The sequence below is a fragment of the Oryctolagus cuniculus genome, chromosome 6 (genome assembly GCF_964237555.1).
Source record: "Oryctolagus cuniculus chromosome 6, mOryCun1.1, whole genome shotgun sequence".
NCBI classification, from domain to species: Eukaryota; Metazoa; Chordata; class Mammalia; order Lagomorpha; family Leporidae; genus Oryctolagus; species Oryctolagus cuniculus.
This window is the reverse complement of record NC_091437.1, coordinates 2,884,542-2,904,536: the sequence shown is the minus strand read 5'-3', so window position 1 is coordinate 2,904,536 and position 19,995 is coordinate 2,884,542.

Sequence of the window (19,995 nt, the reverse complement as noted above, 5' to 3'; positions counted from 1 at the left end):
ACCATCCCCGCTTCCTCACCTGATAGGCTCCCGTTCCTGTGAGGGGCACCTTGCCTGCTCGGCATCGCCGCACTGGGAGGGGAAGGCTGTGGGGGTGATGCAGCTGGGGTTGCTTTGTGCCTGTCTCTGTTTTGGAGCTGTTGCCGCACAACCAAGTACACTGCCCTTTGCATCCTGAGACGACAGACGTGGCTCACGGATTCTGTGGGAGAGGGTCGGGTCAGTCATCTGGAGACGCGCCCGTGCGTGGCACACTGCAGCGGCTGCTGCCTGGGTGTCTGTCCCTGCTCCCGGGCCTCTCCCAGAGTTCTAGAGTGTGTCCAGGAAGTCTGCCCAGGGTTCCACAGCCTCCATTTACAGGTCTCGGTGCTGTCACTCCACAGGGTGCTCAGAGAATGCACCTGGAGGCTGTAGAGACCGAGTGGGGACCACGGATGTGCACAGCGCCATTCAGCTCTGAGCGGTGGGTTCTCCGCGAAGGTCGAGCATGAGGGGGCTGACCCCACACTTCCCTGACACCTGCAGGACCCCTGAGGTCGGCCTGGCCTTGCTGAGGGTTAGTGACCACTCGGCAGAGCGGAGAAGTGGAGACTGCCGTCAGCAGGAGACCAGACCTCGAGTGGAGGCTGCCTCGCCCTCACTGGAGACAATGGCGTTGGCTGGAGATGGCTAGTTCCAGACCAGCTGTAACTCGGGGGCTGGTCCGTTTTACCCACGTGCGTTGCCCTTTGTTGATGCAGTTGCCAACACTGGCAAGTGGGAAGATGCCACGTGAAAACCCAGGGGGACCCGTGGAAGATGGAGCCGAGATGGGCCTGAGCCGCTTGTGCTGTGGGGGGAGGCTCGGCTGCTGGGTGGCCCGACGTCACCGCGTCTCCTCACTCCCTCTGCCTCCCTGTGAGGACGAGGGGGCGCTGAAGCAGCGCTCTGCTCCGGGGATCGGCCGTGCACCTGTGGCACCCACCAGGGGCCAGGGGCTGGCCTCTGGTACTCTCATTGCCTGATAGCCCAGCATCTACAGGACAGGGCCGGAACAGGGGCCCCAGTGCCGATCCCCAGACCCGGCACTGCAGCTCCAGCCGTGCCTCTGCGGGCCCTCTTGGGAACTCTGCCATGGTCCTCGCCGTGAGATCTCACGGGAAAAACATCTTAGATGGTGTCGGGTTGGGCCATGTGTGGGCGTATGGATCAGTGCTTCTCAGACGTGGGCATGAGAACCTGCAGGTGTGTGATGGCCCGGGAGTGCGCGCTCACTGGGTGTTTTAGGGAAATTGATTTCTAGACCCTCTGCGTGTTCTCGTCTCTGCTGCGGCTGAGTCTGTGTCCCCTGCTGACCGCCCATACCTCACCCCTCCTACACGTTGAGAGGAATCATGACCACTGACGTGACACTGACCCAGACGTGGCCGACCACAGCCCCTCGAGGCTTTACTGTCACACGTCACAGGCGATAGGATGTCGGATGAAGAAGGAGTCTGGATTCCGTGTGGACCTCCAGGCGTCAGCTCTAGGGTGAGGTGGAGTGACGGGAGGAACGGCGGTTCTCACGCGACGCCTCTGCTCTTCCTCCTCCCAACTCCCGACAAAGAAGGCCTTGCTGTGGCGGGCAGTGCCGAGCAAAGAGGAGATGGTGGGAGACACCACGCACCCCAGTGGCTTCTTCCCATTGGCATGCGTGGCTGCGAGCCCAGAGGATGTGTCTGGACCAGGGAGAGAGCGACGTGGCCACAGCCGAGGCAGGGGAAGTCTGCATGCTGGGGGTCGTGAGTAATACACGTTTATTGTCGAGTATCGGCTCACACAGTGATGGGAGCTGAGAAGCCCCAGGCCTGGCCCCTGTGAGCTGGAGGCCCAGGAGAGCCGGACTGTGCCTCAGGGGGCTGGGGGCCGACTGTGCACGCCCCAGTCCACGCCCCAGGCTGAGCAGCCTACGGGCCAAGCACAGAGGAGCAGTGCAGCAGCTCAGGTGGCCCAGCTACGATGAAAAAAACCTCCTCCTCTTTGTTCTAGTCAGACCTCTGGGTGCACTGAGCCACTGTGCTGGGCATGTCTTGCCCCTCACTAACTCACACACTCACCTCTCCTACAGACGGCCTCACAGACACACCCAGACAGTGTTTAATCAGCGGCCGAGTCGGCACGTGGAGCTGACCGTCACTCCTTCCCTCGTCAGCCGGCTCTCAGAAAGTCTCCGCCATCCTGTTGACCTGAGAACTGAATGGATAGAGTTGTGTGGTGTCTGTGAGAGAAACTATGTTAATACAGCAGAAATCCTGGAACCAAAAACTGGGGTCTCATGGCGCAGTCTCAGAAATCAGGGGTGGGAGGGGAGGGACATGGGGCAGCGTGACAGGGCCCTGTGGTCCCCCCAGCCTGCCGTGTGTCCTCCCCAGCCTCTCCTGTGTCCTCCCCAGCTTCTCCTGTGTCCTCCCCAGCCTGCCCTGAGTCCTCCCCAGCCTGCCTTGTGTCCTCCCCAGCCTGCCCTGAGTCCTCCCCAGCCTGCCCTGTGTCCTCCCCAGCCTGCCCTGTGTCCTCCCCAGCCTGCCCCGTGCCCTCCCCAGCCTCTCCTGAGTCCTCCCCAGCCTGCCCTGTGTCCTCCTCAGCCTGCCCTGTGTCCTCCCCAGCATGCCCTGTGTCCTCCCCAGCCTCTCCTGAGTCCTCCCCAGCCTGCCCCGTGTCCTCCCCAGCCTGCTTGTACTCCCCCCCCAACCTGCCCTGTGTCCTCCCCAGCCTCTCCTGAGTCCTCCCCAGCCTGCCCTGAGTCCTCCCCAGCCTGCCCCGTGTCCTCCCCAGCCTGCCCAGTGCTCCTCCCCAGCCTGCCCCGTGTCCTCCCCAGCATGCCCCGAGTCCTCCCCAGCCTGCCCCGTGTCCTCCCCAGCCTGCCCTGTGTCCTCCCCAGCCTTCCCTGTGCTCCTCCCCAGCCTGCCCTGTGCTCCTCCCCAGCCTGCCTTGTGTCCTCCCCAGCCTGCCCTGTGTCCTCCCCAGCATGCCCTGTGCTCCTCCCCAGCCTGCCTTGTGTCCTCCCCAGCCTGCCCTGTGTCCTCCCCAGCCTGCCCTGAGTCCTCCCCCAGCCTGCCCCGTGTCCTCCCCAGCCTGCCCCGTGTCCCCCACAGCCTGCCCCGTGTCCCCCCCAGCCTGCCCTGTGTCCCCCCCAGCCTGCCTTGTGTCCTCCCCAGCCTGCCCTGAGTCCTCCCCAGCCTGCCCTGTGCTCCTCCCCAGCTTGCCTTGTGCGCCCTCAGCCTGCCTTGTGTCCTCCCCAGCCTGCCCTGTGCCCCCCCAGCCTGCTTGTACTCCCCCCTAACCTGCCCTGAGCTCCTCCCCCAACCTGCCCTGTGACAGGAGCCACCACGGCAGACACGCTTGCTCCCCCTGGACTCACACACACTGCCAGGGCATAGTTATCAGCAGGATGTGCACACCCGCTGGTGGGGACGCCGTCTCTGTGTGGGTCTCCAGGGACCTTCTGGTGGGGTGGCTGTCCCCTCTCCACAACACATGACCCCTCCCCATGCTGTGCGGCAAACTGAGGCATAAGACGGCCACTGCCAGGTGCACCCAGAAAAACTGCGGTGCCTTGGTTCATCGGCTGAAAATGCGTGACCGTGACCTTTCTGGAGGATGGAGTTGAAGGGACAATTGTTCTTGGAAGGAGGGAACGGCCGCTCAGGGAGGGGTGTACAGATGGAGGACGCTGTGGGGAGCGTTGAGGGAAGCGGGGAGTGGCAGGTCTGTAGCAACAATCGCATCCGCAGCCTTGGGGGCGGGAGCGCCAGGGCAGCTCTGGATGGTGGAACTGGAAGGGGCCGGAAGGAGGCAGGAGAAGCTGCAGGCTGGTGCGCTGTGTGTCTCCTGTGGTAGGGCCTTTGGGAAGTGAGGAATGAAAGGGCAGCATCCAGGCCCTGCATCCAACTGCTCCTGTAAGCAGACGGAGGACACAAACGGGGTCAGGTCGGAAGCGGTGCTGCAGGCTGGGAGGGGGGCAGCGGGGCGTGAAAGGTGCGACAGCCCATACAAGTGTCGGGTGGAAAGCCGGGCTGGCCTGGGCAGTTAGATAAACCCTGGGGGCTTGGGTTCGGCCATCCTAGTCCCACAGACAGAAACTGGGGAGGGTCTCCGGTCAGGGTGAACGCCACGTTCACTTTGCGCACGGAGAGAAACAGGACCGGAACTTTTGGGGAAGCTGCGAAGGAGTCACCAACAGGCCCAAGGCAGGGCTTCAGGGAAGGATGGTGACTGCTGGCCTCGGTCTGCCCAGGTAAGCCGTCTTAGGATCGTGAGGTCTTTGGGGTGACTGGGGTCCTGTGCAGTCCATTCCAAGGGCACACAGTCGAACCACGGGAACTGGGCAGTGCACGTGACTGGCACCTTCAAGGACTTGGTGGAAAATGAGACTTGGAACTGACAAGGCTGCCTGCTCCCAGGGTAGAGAAGCAGAGGTCGTATCGGGGAGGAGGTAGATAAAATAGTGCAGAGAATGGATTTCCCGGGGTGGACGGAGGACACATTTAAATGCACGTCAGTGACGACAGGAACATCTGAAGGTCAGTCACGAATTCACAGCGGACGGGGTCCCCAAGCAGCGGAAGCTGGACAGAAGCTGCCGCGTCCGTCACAGCAGGGAGTCGTGGAGCTGGAGTTCCGTGCCGAAGCTTCCATGACGTGAGGAGAATGGAGGCTCAGCGAGCCGATGGCTTTAGGCAGAGCAGTCGAGGGTGGCGGAGGAGGCGGAGAAACGAACCAGCCTCCGGGAGGAAGGAGCTCACCATCACGTCTGTGCCGGGATCACATCAGCCAGCACCAGGAAGGCCGCTTGACAAACCCCAAACCATCCATGAGAAGACGTCTAAGAAAAATAGGCATGGGGGAGCTTCCTCAGCTTGGTAGAACTCACACACAGAACCTCCCGGGTGACGCAGTCCTTGATGGTGACACTGAATGCTTCCCTCCAAGAGCGGGAACAGGAGGATGTCTGCGCTCAGTGCTTACGCCGTGCAGCGCCACTGCAGTAAGGCATTGTGGGACAGGCAAACAAAAGGCCTGTGGATCTGAAAGGAGAAACGAAATCTGTCCTGATTTGCATACGACACAATTGTCTATGTAGAAAATCCCAAGGGATCGACACAGACATTCCTGTGACTAATGAGTTTAGCTGGGTTGCAAGAGATAAGATAAATATACAAAACACCATTTTTATATCTATCCTGGCAGTGAAGCCCATGTACATCAAAACTAAAACTCAAGTATGTGATCACTCAAAGTAAGTGGAACTACCTAGGGGTGACGTGACAAAACGTGGAAGGATTGTGTGAGGACGACTGCAGGATGCCAGTGAAGCAACCAAGGGGCGTTACCAAGGTGGAGACACCGCGCTCACAGACTGGATGACCCAGCACGGAAGACACGTTGGTTCTCCCCGGTGAGTCTATACATGAACACAAGTTCTGTCAAAATCCCAGTGAGTCTTGTTATGGATAAGGCAGACTATCCTAAAAGTGTAGGAAAGGCAAAGGAGCTGATGGGGCTAAAGCGACTTTGAAAAACTGTGAAGTTGGAGGACTCCATTAAATTTTGAGACTTAATGTAGGGACTGGCACTGTGGAGTAGCGGGTAAAGCCACTTCCTGCAGTGCTGGCAACCCATATGAGCGCCAGTTTGAGTCCTGGCTGCTCCACTTCCAATCCAGCTCTGCTATGGCTGGGAGATAAATAGATGGCCCAAGTGCTTGGGCCCCTGCACCCATGTGGAAGGCCCAGAAGAAGCTCCTGGCTCCTGGCTTCGGATTGGCCCAGCTCCAGCCGTTGTAGCCATTTGGGGAGTGAACCAGTGGATGGAAGACCTCTCTCTCTCTCTCTCTCTCTCTCTCTCTGCCTCTGCCTCTGCCTCTGCCTCTATAACTCTGCCTTTCAATTAAAATAAATAAAAATCTTTTAAAAAAGACTCACTATATACTACAATAACCAAGAGTGTGATCTTAGCAGAAACATAGACCCAGGTCAGGGGACCACTGGAGAAACCAAAGCAGACACACGGATACGCCCGGTCGGTGTTTGTGCAGACAGAGGCTCTGCAGGAGGAAAGGAACCCTTTCCAGCCGAGCGTCCTGGGCACCTGGACACCCACAGCAAAGAGAAGGAAGCTGCACCTGCCTGGTGCCTTCCATGCGTATTGACTCAACATGGTGACAGCCTTTGTGTGCGACGCGAAAACTGTGAATGTTTTAGTGAAACACACAGGCGGATATTCAGAATCTGTGGCTCGGAGAAGAGTTCATAGACCTGACACCGAAAGCACAGCCCATGGAAGGAGCAGCTGATAACCTGAAGTTTATGAAAATTCGGTGAGAAGTTGATTAAAATTTGATGAAAGACTCATGAAGAGGAGGAAAGGATAAGATATGGACTGGGCAGATACACTGACAAACGGCACACTTAGAGAGTAATACCACCTGGAATACGGGGTGCCTGCTCCAGACCATGGCAGTAAAGCCAATGCGCACATCACCGTGAACTGAGCACACCTGTTTTGGTTTGTTGTTAATTTGCATTATTCTGTAGCCTGAAGTGTGAAACAGCACAATGAACATTAATTTAAAAATATCACGAAAAGCATGAAGAGGCAATCGATCCCTTCAGTGAGCCCACCCTGGGGGTGGGGTCCTGCCGCGCTGGTGGCCCAGGGCTGTGGCTCTGAGAACAAGGACTTTGCCACGCCGATGGGCTCTTAAGGCTCCTCTGCCCCACGCCACGCTGTGTGGCAGTGTCTCACCTGACAAGAGCTGTGTCCTCTCGCAGCCTGCCCCGTGCTGCTGGGCCCCGAGTTCCCGCCCTGCTCTGAGTTCTTGGACGGTGCCCACCGGCTCTTCACCGGGGCGGACTCCTTCTTGAGGAACCGCTTTCCTGGCTGGCGCATGGGCAGCAGCCCCACCCCCATGACAGCCACGCCCGAGACAGCCCCAGTGCAGCCCCCGCTGAAGGCGCCACTGCTTGCTGTGTCCACCGCATCTGCACTCGCCTCCTCCCCTGCCGGCCGCCCCAGAGGCTTCAGTGTACTTGGCCCAGAGGAACCGCTGTCCATGGCAACCATGGCCTCACAACATGTAATTCCCTTTTGTAAAAGTAATACTGGAAAACACTTAAAAATCCACCTTATGTGAAATGCAGAGACAGAGAGATGAGAGATTTTCCACCCACTGATTCACTCCCCAAATGCTAGCAACAGCCATGGGTAAGCCAGGCCAAAGCCAGAAGCTAGGAACTCAATGCAGGTCTCCCATGTGGGTGGCGGGGACCCAAGTAATTGAAGCACCTGCTGCCTCCCAGGGTCTGCATCAGCAGGAAGCTGGAATTAGAAGTGGAGCCAGGACTTGAACCCAGACACTCCAACATGGGATGCAGGTGCCCCGAGAGCCATCTGCACACCTAATGTTAAGTAACAAGACTTGAAGGTCAGAATGACTCCCTGGTCACTGGGCTGCAGCGTGGGTGTTGTGACTGCAGGCATGAAAACACTGTTAATCTCGTTGTGCACCCCCTCGGAGCTCCTGAGAGACGGGGGGCATTATCAAAGAGCAGTGATATTTTGATTTTTTTCCTGAGACGTCGATCTCTATGCAGTGACCCACATTGTGAACAGACGTGCTGTCATCCAGGCTGTGTCCATCAGAGACACCAGCGGAGGACGGTTAGTGAAATTCTTAAGGGGCGTGGCATTTTCAGAATAGTAGGCAAGTCTGGCTTACCGTCACCCTAGGGAGTCAGCGAGTCCCTCCGGGAAGCTTCGAAGCCAAGCACGGTCCTCTCCTCGTCGGCCACGGAAGTCCTCGCCGGCTGCTGCTTCCAGGAGGCGGCTGTGCCGTCTAGGTTGAATCTCTGTCTCTCGGAGGCTGCCTGCGCCAGGGACCCCGGCCCGGTCTCCTGTGCAGCCCGGGCAGCTTCAGTATCCGCACACACTGCTGCCCCTGCGCGGTCCTGCTGCAGACGGGGCCTCCGAGGGCGGAGCCTGAGCAGCCGCTGTCTCACTTCTCCTCCGCAGCGTCCTCCCGCGCTCAGCAGCCGCAGGTTTGGAGAGTTAGGGCCCCACCTGGACTGGGTTGGGTTAGGGCGATGCTGTGGCGGGTGTGCTCTCTGGCCTTCTCCACATTACACACGCAGTGCGGCTTCGCATCCTCACCCCGCCTGGGCTCACGCGGGCCACCCTTCTCATCGCCTTCTGCTCCCGGTGTGGCACGGGAGGCCTGGCTGCCGGCCCCTCCAGGCTCAGCCGTGTCTGGCTGTTGACATACAGCAGGAGACTTAGAGCAACTCCTCCTTCCGCTGGAACACCTAGAAGTCGTCGTAGGGTGGTTGATGGCCTCCTTGCAGTATTTTGGGGTCTCAGGGAACCGGGAGACCTGGGAGGAGGGCAAGACGGGACTGGCTGGTCTGTGGAGCCTTCGTAATGTCTGTCGTCTGTGAAGCTCCCTGCCTCGTATGGGTGAGTTCCATGGGCCCCAGACCACCGCTCCAGCAACACCCGAGACCAGTGGTCCTAGAGCCCCATGCACATGTCATGAGGAGGATGTCTGAAACGCGGGGGTTGCTGGGAGTGACAGGTGTGGGGCGGCACCCGCTGCCGCAGGGCATGCTCCACCCAGGGAGCTGCGGCCGTGTCCATGAGGCGCGGTCACCTGGGACCCGCCCGCCTGCAGGGACTCCCGGAAGTCGTGCAGGCACTGTGCTCTGCTGGTAGCAACGAGGAGGGGCACGGCATCTTTGCAAAGCACCCTGGTCACTTTCCAGAACCTTCTGACGTTGCAGTCCACTCTCGGGTGTACACACTGTAAGACTGACAACACGCGCACACAAAAGCTTGCCCCAGTGTTAACTCACAGCAGCCCCTCCAACAACTGACACGGTACATTGATGTATCGCGTTACACTGCCATAAAAAGGGAGTGCGGAGACACGGAGACACACCACAGCATGCAGGAGGTGAGGGAATCCAGTCACTAAGGCACGCGCTGCCTGAACAGGTCATCCGTGGAGCTAGACAGAGGATTCGGGGTGCCCTCCTGAGGGAGAAGGGGCTGTGAGTGATTGCTCGTGGATATGGGGTTGCTTTTTGAGCGACATCTTCCGGAATAATACAAGAGGTTCCCAAGAAGTTCCTGCAGAATGATGTGAAGCATGAAAAAACAAGGTTTCAACTCTTTTGCACCGAAATAAGCTTATCTTTAAATTCCATTTTCCACACATTTTTGAAGTGTGCTTATACACTGTGCAATGGCTCCACAACCCTCAGGATATGCTAAAAACGACTGGATTACACACGCTAAAAGGGTGAATTTTATATGTGAGTTGTATCTCAATTTTCAAAAGTTCAACAGTAAAAAATACCAGACAACCCACCTGCAAGTGACAAATCCATGCAATGACATTTCACCAGGGAGATTGTACAGACGCTGGGACGCCAGGGGTGGGGGGCTGCTTCGCGTCATCGGTTGCTAGGGAAACGCTGGGTGGAGACAGGCGCACCACACCTGTCAGTGGGAGCAAAGGGAAAAGCAGCACCCGGTCCCGCTGCTGGCGAGGGTTGAGCACTGTGAGTGTGGCTGGTGGCTGGAAACCATGTGGCAGTTTCAAAACACGGGGTCTGCCGCCAGCACTCAGCTCAGCTCGGCAGGTGCCCTCCTGGGGAAAGGACAAGCCGTGTTCACGTGGCGACCTAGCGCGAGTGCCCGGGGCAGCTCGATGCACCCTTCACTGGGCTCAGCGCACCGCGGGCACCCACCCGTGAGCGCTCCCCGGCCCTGCCCGGGGCCTGCGCCTCGGGCACCAACCTGGAGACGCTCCGGAGAGGTGGGCGGAGTGAGGAAAAGCCAGACCCAGGTCGCACGCTGTGTGTCTGTGAGCCGGACGGCACGACTGTTTCGGGGAAAAGACAAAACTGTACAGATAAGCAGCAGGTTTGTGGTTGCTGGGGGCTGAAGAGGGGGTGCAGGCGGGTGGGAAGCCACGCCCAGAGGGCTCCCTGGGGAGGGGCGGGGTCCGAATCCCAGCGGGACATCCTCAGGAACAAGGATGGAGAGCACGTGGCCCTGTGCCTTCTGCCTCACATGCTGCACTCTGCAAGCACCACACAGCGCGGCACCTCAGACGCCCACGGGAACAGCCTGCAGAGCGCAGGGACTCGGCCGCGCTGTCCACCGCTCAGGGCGGTGCCTGCTCCTGGCGCCCCGGGAATGCCGGGACGGGCCTCTGTGTCCCCCGGGCTTCCCAGGATCTGCTTTTCCGGAGGGCGGGGCCGTGTGGCGCCGCCCCAGGGCAGTGGCTGGCTTGCTGCTTTTCTGCAGAGTTCACAGTCGTTTGTACCCTTTTCTGACCAGTCAGGGACCCAGGACCTCTGACTCCCCAGGCCTGAGGCAGTGGGCACGGGAAGCATGAGGAGCTGGCTAAAAACTGACTGTAGTTTGTTAAGTTACAGGAAAATCATCAGACAGGTCTGGGTGTTGGTGTTCCTCGGCGAGGGGTTACAGAGAAGCCGGGGGTGAGCAGACCCCGGGCGCGGTCCGAGGGGTCCAGGTGTGTCTCGGGCTGCGTGCGGGTCAGGGGGCGAGTTTTGCACAGTCAGCTGCTCTTGGGAGAACACGGCTGGGTGTGGCCCTTCCCAGAGAGACAGGAGCAGGGAGCTGGGAAACACAGCCAGGCGCAGGCACGGGGCCCGCTTGTCTCAGACAGACCTGCCGGCAACACAGACAGGGCCCGGGGCTGTTGGAGGGTGAGTGACGGAGGGCAGTTGGGGGATGTGAAGTGTCTGCGTGGCCAGCGTGTGCCCGCTCAGTGCGGGCAGAGCGGAGAGTGGCCTGCGCTGTGTTGAACAGGCACCTGGAGGCAGCTGAAGCGCCTTTTGCCGGTTTTCAGGGAAGGGTCTGGGGTTAGGTGTGAAAACGGTGATTTCCGTAGCCCAGGGGTCCCAGCCGCAGTGCTGCAAGCCACCAGGGCTGTGTGGATGCACACGCATGGTCAGGGCCTGTGTGCACCCCGCGAGGGAAGCAGCCGATGCCTTGTGGCCGGGAGGCCCCTCACAGAGCCTCCTCCTGTGGCGAGCGTCTCGGGGAGGCTCGGCGTGGGCCGCCCCGGAGAACTCACTGCAGCAGGGACAGCCCTCTGCGTCTCCAGGCTGACCCGCCAGGATGTTCTTCCTGGGGCCGGGCTCACCGCTTTCCCGTTCCTGGCCTCCAGGGCACATCCCCGCCGTTCACAGGAGGGAATGGAAGGCGAAAGAGAGGTGGCACTTTCCCAAGCCCGCCTATGGGCACGGCCGGCCCCCGAAGCCAGGCCCTCCGGTCTCAGGCATGAACTTCTGTCCCACTGGGCAGTCCTGAGTCCTTGCGAGGGTTCCGAAGGTTGGGGCCCAAGCTGTGCTGGGAGACTTGGAGACTTCTGCGCTGAGACATTGTCATGTCTGCCGCTGGCGCTTGCTCTGTGGCCAGGACGGAGAACCCTCGGGGTGTTGGGGTCCGAGGGCTGCGTGGGGTTGCCCGGTTGGCACATGCTTGCTACACCAATGCCCTAACCCTAACCCTAACCCTAACCCTAACCCTAACCCTAACCCTAACCCTAACCCTAAGTGCTATGCAGTCTAGGGGCAGGGGGCTGCTCCTGCCGCAAAGTGTCAGGGACTCCAGGCCATGACTGTTATCTGCCGGTATCCACCACTGTGTACAGGGAAGCAAACAAAGCAAACCCTGACCTTGGGGGCAGAGACAGCGGCCATGGGTGGTGAGGACAGGTTTCTAGGAGTGAGCGTGGGCACCAGGTGACCAGGGAGAGTAGCACAAAGGGGCGATGCTTCCCCTCTGCGGCCACAGAATGCCTGGCGTGTGGCAGAATCCCACCCTGTGACCTCCAGCAGAGCTCCGCAGCCCCCCCCCCCACAGCCACCTGCACACACGCTGCGGGTCCTGCACACACACTGCGGGTCCTGCACACACACTGTGGGTCCTGCACACACGCTATGGGCCCTGCACACATGCTGTGGGTCCTGCACACACACTGTGGGTCCTGCACACACGCTGCGGTTCCTGCACACACACTGCGGGTCCTGCACACACACTGCGGGTCCTGCACACACACTATGGGCCCTACACACATGCACACACACTGCGGGTCCTGCACACACTCTGCGGGTCCTGCACACATGCTGCGGGTCCTGCACACATGCACACACGCTGCGGGTCCTGCACACATGCTGCGGATCCTACACACACACTGCAGGTCCTGCACGCACGTTGCGGGTCCTACACACATGCACACACACTGCAGGTCCTGCACACACACTGTGGGTCCTGCACACACGCTGCGGGTCCTGCACACACACTGCAGGTCCTGCACGCACGTTGCGGGTCCTACACACATGCACACACACTGCAGGTCCTGCACACACACTGTGCGTCCTGCACACACGCTATGGGCCCTGCACACATGCTGTGGGTCCTGCACACACGCTGCGGTTCCTGCACACACGCTGCGGGTCCTGCACACACTCTACGGGTCCTGCACACACGCTGCGGGTCCTGCACACACACTATGGGCCCTACACACATGCACACACACTGCGGGTCCTGCACACACACTGCGGGTCCTGCACACACTCTGCGGGTCCTGCACACACGCTGCGGGTCCTGCACACATGCACACACGCTGGGGGTCCTGCACACATGCTGCGGATCCTACACACACACTGCAGGTCCTGCACGCACGTTGCGGGTCCTACACACATGCACACACACTGCAGGTCCTGCACACACACTGCGGGTCCTGCACACACACTGCGGGTCCTGCACACAGGCTATGGGCCCTGCACACATGCTGTGGGTCCTGCACACACACTGCGGGTCCTGCACACACACTGCGGGTCCTGCACACACACTATGGGCCCTACACACATGCACACACACTGCGGGTCCTGCACACACTCTGTGGGTCCTGCACACATGCTGCGGGTCCTGCACACATGCACACACGCTGCGGGTCCTGCACACATGCTGCGGATCCTACACACACACTGCAGGTCCTGCACGCACGTTGCGGGTCCTACACACATGCACACACACTGCAGGTCCTGCACACACACTGTGGGTCCTGCACACACGCTGCGGGTCCTGCACACACACTGCAGGTCCTGCACGCACGTTGCGGGTCCTACACACATGCACACACACTGCAGGTCCTGCACACACACTGTGTGTCCTGCACACACGCTATGGGCCCTGCACACATGCTGTGGGTCCTGCACACACGCTGCAGGTCCTGCACACACACTATGGGCCCTACACACATGCACACACACTGCGGGTCCTGCACACACTCTGCGGGTCCTGCACACACGCTGCGGGTCCTGCACACATGCACACACGCTGGGGGTCCTGCACACATGCTGCGGATCCTACACACACACTGCAGGTCCTGCACGCATGTTGCGGGTCCTACACACATGCACACACACTGCAGGTCCTGCACACACACTGCGGGTCCTGCACACACACTGTGGGTCCTGCACACATGCTGCGGGTCCTGCACACACTCTACGGGTCCTGCACACACACTGCGGGTCCTGCACACACGCTGCGGGTCCTGCACACACACTATGGGCCCTACACACATGCACACACACTGCGGGTCCTGCACACACACTGCGGGTCCTGCACACACTCTGCGGGTCCTGCACACACGCTGCGGGTCCTGCACACATGCACACACGCTGGGGGTCCTGCACACATGCTGCGGATCCTACACACACACTGCAGGTCCTGCACGCACGTTGCGGGTCCTACACACATGCACACACACTGCAGGTCCTGCACACACACTGTGGGTCCTGCACACACGCTGCGGGTCCTGCACACACACTGTGGGTCCTGCACACATGCTGCGGGTCCTGCACACACTCTACGGGTCCTGCACACACACTGTGGGTCCTGCACACACGCTGTGGGTCCTGCACACACGCTGCGGGTCCTGCACACACACTGTGGGTCCTGCACACACGCTGCGGGTCCTGCACACACACTGCGGGTCCTGCACACACACTGTGGGTCCTGCACACACGCTGCGGGTCCTGCACACACGCTGTGGGCCCTGCACACACCCGCAGCGTGTGTGAAGGACACTGGCTCCACTTCCCTGGTGCAAGAGGTCCCAGTCCTCAAAAACACAGGCACTCTGGCCGCCACCTGGGGTGAGCAGGTAGCATTTGCCTTCCACCCGGGGACAGTCACGCGGAAGGGGCCAACGAGGAGAGGATGATGGGGATTTTTATCCCCCAACAGGCCAGGTCCTTCCCTGAAGGCTACGTCATCAGCTCAGCACTGCAGGTGAGTGAGAGGGTGTGGGTGGGAGGTGGGAGTGGCTGGCGCTCCTGAGGGCGGGCCCCAGAGCGGGGAAGAGGCTTCCTGCAGCTCGTTACATTGTCTGGTGCGTTGCACCTCGTAATCCGACTGCCTGGACCCCGTCCTTTACCTGGCCCTGAGCTTGGCTTCACTGGTGAGAGGGCCGTGACGGGAGACTGTGCCGAGTGGAAGTACCCAGCGAGGCTTCCGGGCTCCCTGCTGCACAAACCACTGCCTGCAGGATTCCACCGCCAGAGAAATGGCGGTCTGACAGGCTGAGCAAGCAGGCCTTGCTCCCCGCGGCAGAGGCGGAGGGTACAGGTGGGGCCCTGTGGCTCTATCACAAGGAGTGCCCTGATCTAAAGCAGTGGAAATGTGCTCACTGGAAGGTCCACAGAAGCCTTTCAGTTAGAAAACCGTGGCTGCGAATCCACTGGGCGCATCTCCATGGCCTCGTGCGGGACTCAACGTTGAGCCCCTTAGGGAAGGGTGAGGGGGTGTCTGCCACCCACCACCCACTCTCGCACATGAGCCACCGAGCTACCCATAAGCCCTATCTCAAGTCCAGGGAGAGTTTTTTTTAATCATTTAAATTTTTTTAGAGTTTTACATGTATTTGCATATTGACTTTTTTCATCTAGAATCACATACAAAAATATCTGTGATCTCCTCCCACTTCTCTGTATCCAAACGCAATTCAAGGAGCCGGCAGGTGTAAAGAATTCTACATTTACTAGATTCCAGGATATAGGAGGAAAAACGATCTACTGGGACGCAGAGGCTTAAAGGAAAAAGAGAAATCGTATTAAAACCTTCCTAAGTGGCACGGATGGAACTATTTTAAAAGAAATGTAAGCCGGCACCGTGGCTCACTAGGCTAATCCTCCGCCTTGTGGCGCCGGCACACCGGGTTCTAGTCCTGGTCGGGGCACCAAATTCTGTCCCGGTTGCCCCTCTTCCAGGCCAGCTCTCTGCTGTGGCCCGGGAGTGCAGTGGAGGATGGCCCAAGTACTTGGGCCCTGCACCCCATGGGAGACCAGGATAAGTACCTGGCTCCTGCCATCGGATCAGCGTGGTGCACCGGCCTCAGCGCGCTGTCCGCGGCGGCCATTGGAGGGTGAACCAACGGCAAAGGAAGACCTTTCTCTCTGTCTCTCTCACTGTCCACTCTGCCTGTCAAAAAGAAAAAAAAAAAAATGTAAGCCATGAGCTAAGTCAGTCCACTGTCGGAACGTCCTCTGGTTCCATGGTGTCCACAATCCAGTGTTCAGTCCAACCTCCAGAAAGTACGCCCAGCCCTGCCCCTCACCCTGGGCGTCCCCAGGTCCCCAGGTCTCCCGTGCAGCTGCGGCCACACCGAGAGACCCCTGCAGAGCCAGCGCGAGGGCCCCTGTCCCACAGCTGCCGCGGTGGCGAGGTGGAAAGGGCGGTGACCACAAAGCAGCTGCCTTCGGGAAGCCGCCCGGCGGGGCCCCTGCCTCCTGCGCCGCTCGCTCGCGGCTTCCCCTGCAGGGCGAATCCTGGTTTTGGTCTCATGAAGGCCCTCGAGGGACCTCCCTCTGCAGAGTTCAAACACAACGGTCTGTATCGTCTTTCTCCCTCCCTTTTTCCAACCATAAAAGCCGAACGTAATGGAAAACCACGTACAGTGTTCAAAGAGGGGGACAGTGTCCCCCCACGGCCTGGCCCCGGCGTCCCCCGATCGTCCTGCCTCGTCTACACCGGCACTGAGCTGCTTTCCGATGTCAAATGCTGCGGACTGCAGGCAGCGCCGTTCCCACGCAGGTCCGCGCATCTTCCTCTTACTCCGAATGTCTGCCTAGCGCTCTGGTCGCTGCCTGCGCCCTGACGCAGTTAACTCGGACCGCACGGACGACTTCCAGCCCGCTTCCCGTCCCTCGCCGCGATTGCATGAATCTTGGAAATCACCCCAAAGCAGCGCGGGGTCGCCGGCAACACGTGTGCCCTCGTTCCCTGATTCCCGTTCATCCCCAAACCACTCATGCACTGCTGCGTGCGGGGCCTGAGCCAGACGGGGACAGCGCTGTGGCCGCACTGCGGGCTGCCAGCCGCGTCCGCCCTGGGGCCCACCTAGTGCGTGATCCGCACCTGCTCCTCTCCGCATCCTTTTCCCGTGCCTGCCTGTGTGCCAAGAATAAAAGGCAGGGGAGACCGGTGCACCCTCAGCACCCTCGCTGGGAGGGGACTCAGACAGGTGCCGGGCGGTCCCTGGCGCTCGAGGGCGGGGCCGTGAATACTGGAAACAGCAGACAGCGCCTGCTGGGGCGGTGGGCAGACCAACACTGCCCTCTGAGACGCTGGGGTGGGGGGGCTGCAGCAGCCAGGTCGTCTGCACCGCCCGCCCACCAGCCCCTCCCCCCAGACGGCAAGGTCCAAGGGTCGCCCTGAGGGTCTGCCTGTGTGTTGGACGGAGGGGTTCTCCGAGCTGAAGCACACACACCGTGGTGGTGTCTCCCCGTGGAGGCGTCGGAACCTTGGCTGGGCTTATGGAAGCAAAGGACAGGGGTTGGAAACAGGAGTGGTGCCAGAGAACCTGGCCGGTGAAGCACCGCCCTCAGGGCCCCGCGCGGGGTCCCCCGGGAGTCAGGCCCGCGGGAAACAGCGTCTGGACACCCACACGGCTGTGGGGACGCCTTCTGGTTCTGGGCCCACTCCCTGCCTTCGCCCAGCCTGTTCCCTCCTCAGACCAGAGAGCCTTGGTGACTGACAGTGACAGCGCAGGCCCTCGCTCCACACCCCCAGCCACCGTCAACCCTTCCCGGGAATTTGGGGAGCCTCTCCATGGATAAAAGCGAAACCTTGCCTGGTTATCAGAAGCGAGGCTTAGGATGCGGAGGAAACTCAGAGCTGGCGGAAAGCCAAGGGCACGGGAAGGGGGGCCGGGAGGAGAGGGGACCCTCTAGTTAGACACGCCTACGGTGCTCCCTGGGGGAGGGAGCACAACAGAGAGCGGTGACTACAGAAAAACCAGCGAACTTGTCACCAGCCTGAAATCAAGGGGAAAACTGCAAAACTGCATTTTGAACAAAACTTGGACCCACCATGTTGACTTCGAATACATCTCTGAAGTGTGAGATACGCCAGGCAAATCAGCGTCTACGTGACGTTCCCTGCCTATCATAGAGCCGTTATGTGAAGCAGAGCTTCTTCCCCCAAGAAACCCGTTGTTTAAGAAATGCAAACTTCATGCATTTCGCAAGTACAACTTTAGGAATATAGTGATTCTTCCCAACCACACTCCTACCCCACCTCCTCCCTCTCCCATTCCCAGTCCCATTCTCCACTAAGATCCACTTTCAATTAACTTTATCCACAGAAGACTAACTCTATACTAAGAGTTCAACAGTTCACACACACACACACACACACACACACACTGTTCCTCAATAGTCAGACAAGGGCTGTTAATTTCCCTTTTTTTAGAAACTTAATTACCTTTAAAGACACACCCAAGAATGATACATGTTTTGGGAGCACTTAGTCATAACTAACTTACCAGACATAAGAATATCCTCCACTTAATACATTAAAAGAAAGTCGTCCTTGAGAATGAGTTTTGTCATTAATTAGGGAAACACCTAAGAAAACAAGCAATGGGGGCAGGCACTGTGGCGGGTAAAGCTGCTGCCTGAAGCGCCAGCATCCCATATGGGCGCTGGTTCGAGTCCCAGCTGCTCCACTTCCAATCCAGCTCTCTGCTATGGCCTGGGAAAGCAATGGAAGTTGGCCCAGTTCCTTGGGCCCCAGCACCCATGTGGGAGACCCAGAGTAAGCTCCTGGCTCCTGGTTTAAAATCAGTATAGATCTGACCGTTGCAGCCATCTGAGGAGTGAACCAGTGGATGGAAGACCTCTCTCTCTGCCTCTCCTCTCTCTGTGTAACTCTGACTTTCAAGTAAATAAAAATTAATCTTTAAAAAAAGAAAACAAGCAATGGAATTGGACACTTAGGCATAACTAAGACTTTTGAGACAAGAATATTCTCCACTTAATACAATAAAACAAAATAAATCTTTGAGAACAAAGTATACTGTTAACTCTTATAACACAACTCTTTGAGGACAGAGGTCCTGCATGGGAATTAGTGCACAGTGACTCCTGTTGCTGATTTAACAACACTCTTATGTATGACGTCAGTGACCACCCGAGGCTCTTGACATGAGCTGCCTAGGCTGTGGAAGCCTTCTGAGTCCACAGTCTCTGTCAGCATTTAGACAAGGCCATTGCAAAGTGGAAGGTCTCTCCTCCCTTCAGAGAAAAGCAGCTCCTTCTCTGATGGCCCCTTCTTTCCACTGGGGTCTCAGCCACCGAGGTCCTTCATGTAGGGAAGCTTTTGGCACAGGGTCCTGGCTTTCCATGCCTGAAATGCTCTCGTGGGCTTTTCAGTCAGACCAGAATTTCTTAAGGGCTATTGAATCAGAATTTTATAAACACATAACTATGCCATTTATTTTACATCAAAAGTCAACTTTTTTCTCTCCACATTAAATAAATATGAGCCAAATAGTTAAAGAATAGTACCTTTTGGGAAATTCAGATATTGGCTTGTAGATTGGGGTCTGTTTTGTCTTTCTTGTATCTTCAGGCATTTGTTGTGAGTTAGCCGTTTCCATCATAGTCAAAGTTTCCTCTGTTAAAGCCAGCAGTGAAACACAAACTTCCCTCAACACCATGGCCTCTCCAGCGAGGGTCACTGTCACCTCATTCTCCAAGACATGGATTGATTTGCGAAGGTTGAACCATCCCCACATACTAGGGATATGTGGGGATACCCAGTTGTTCCGAATGAATGATCTTTCCTATGTGTTGTTGGATTTGATTGGCTAGTATTTTGTTGAGGATTTTTGCATCTGTGTTCATCAGGGATATTGGCCTATAGTTCTCTTTGTTGCATCTTTTTCTGGTTCTGGAATTAGGGTGATGCTGGCCTCATAAAAGGAGTATGGGAGGCTTCCCTCTCTTTCAATCGTTTCAAATGGTTTGAGAAGAAGCGGAATTAGTTCTTCTTTAAAAGCCTGCTAGACTTCAGCAGTGAAGCCATTCAGGACAAACTTTTCAATCAGCCGAAGCCCTCTGCAACCGGGAATGCCAGCGGGAGCTCTGCTGCTCACGTGGTAGCTGGGGCCAGGGCCCACCCCTGCCCCTCCTCCCGCCCGCAGTTGGGTCCTAGTGCTCCCACCTGGAAAGTCCCCAGACCGTTCCTTCTCTCCTGATTTCTCAGCGGAAGCTCTTGCTTTGCCTTCGCCTCTCGGAGAAGTTCCTGGTCCTTGTCTAACTTCTCTTCACAACAGCCTAGCAAGACATGGCAGGCGAGGTGGACGCCTTCCAGTTGCCCGCCTTTGTTCAGTTCAGTGTCAGCCTGAAGATGTGGCTGAAATCCTCTCTCCAGAGGGGCTTCCGCCTTAGCCTTGGAAGGCTGACCAGGCCTCAGCGCTGCGTGGTCTGTGGTCAGTGACACACGAAACACTCCAGTCTGAGCGGTGTGGCAAGGGTGAAAGAAATGGGGCTCGCCTCTGAAATCTAACCAATGACCACTAATCACTTTCAAATATGGGGAAAGCCTCCTAGACATAACGTAACAATCCACCCACGAGCTTTGCATGTTGAG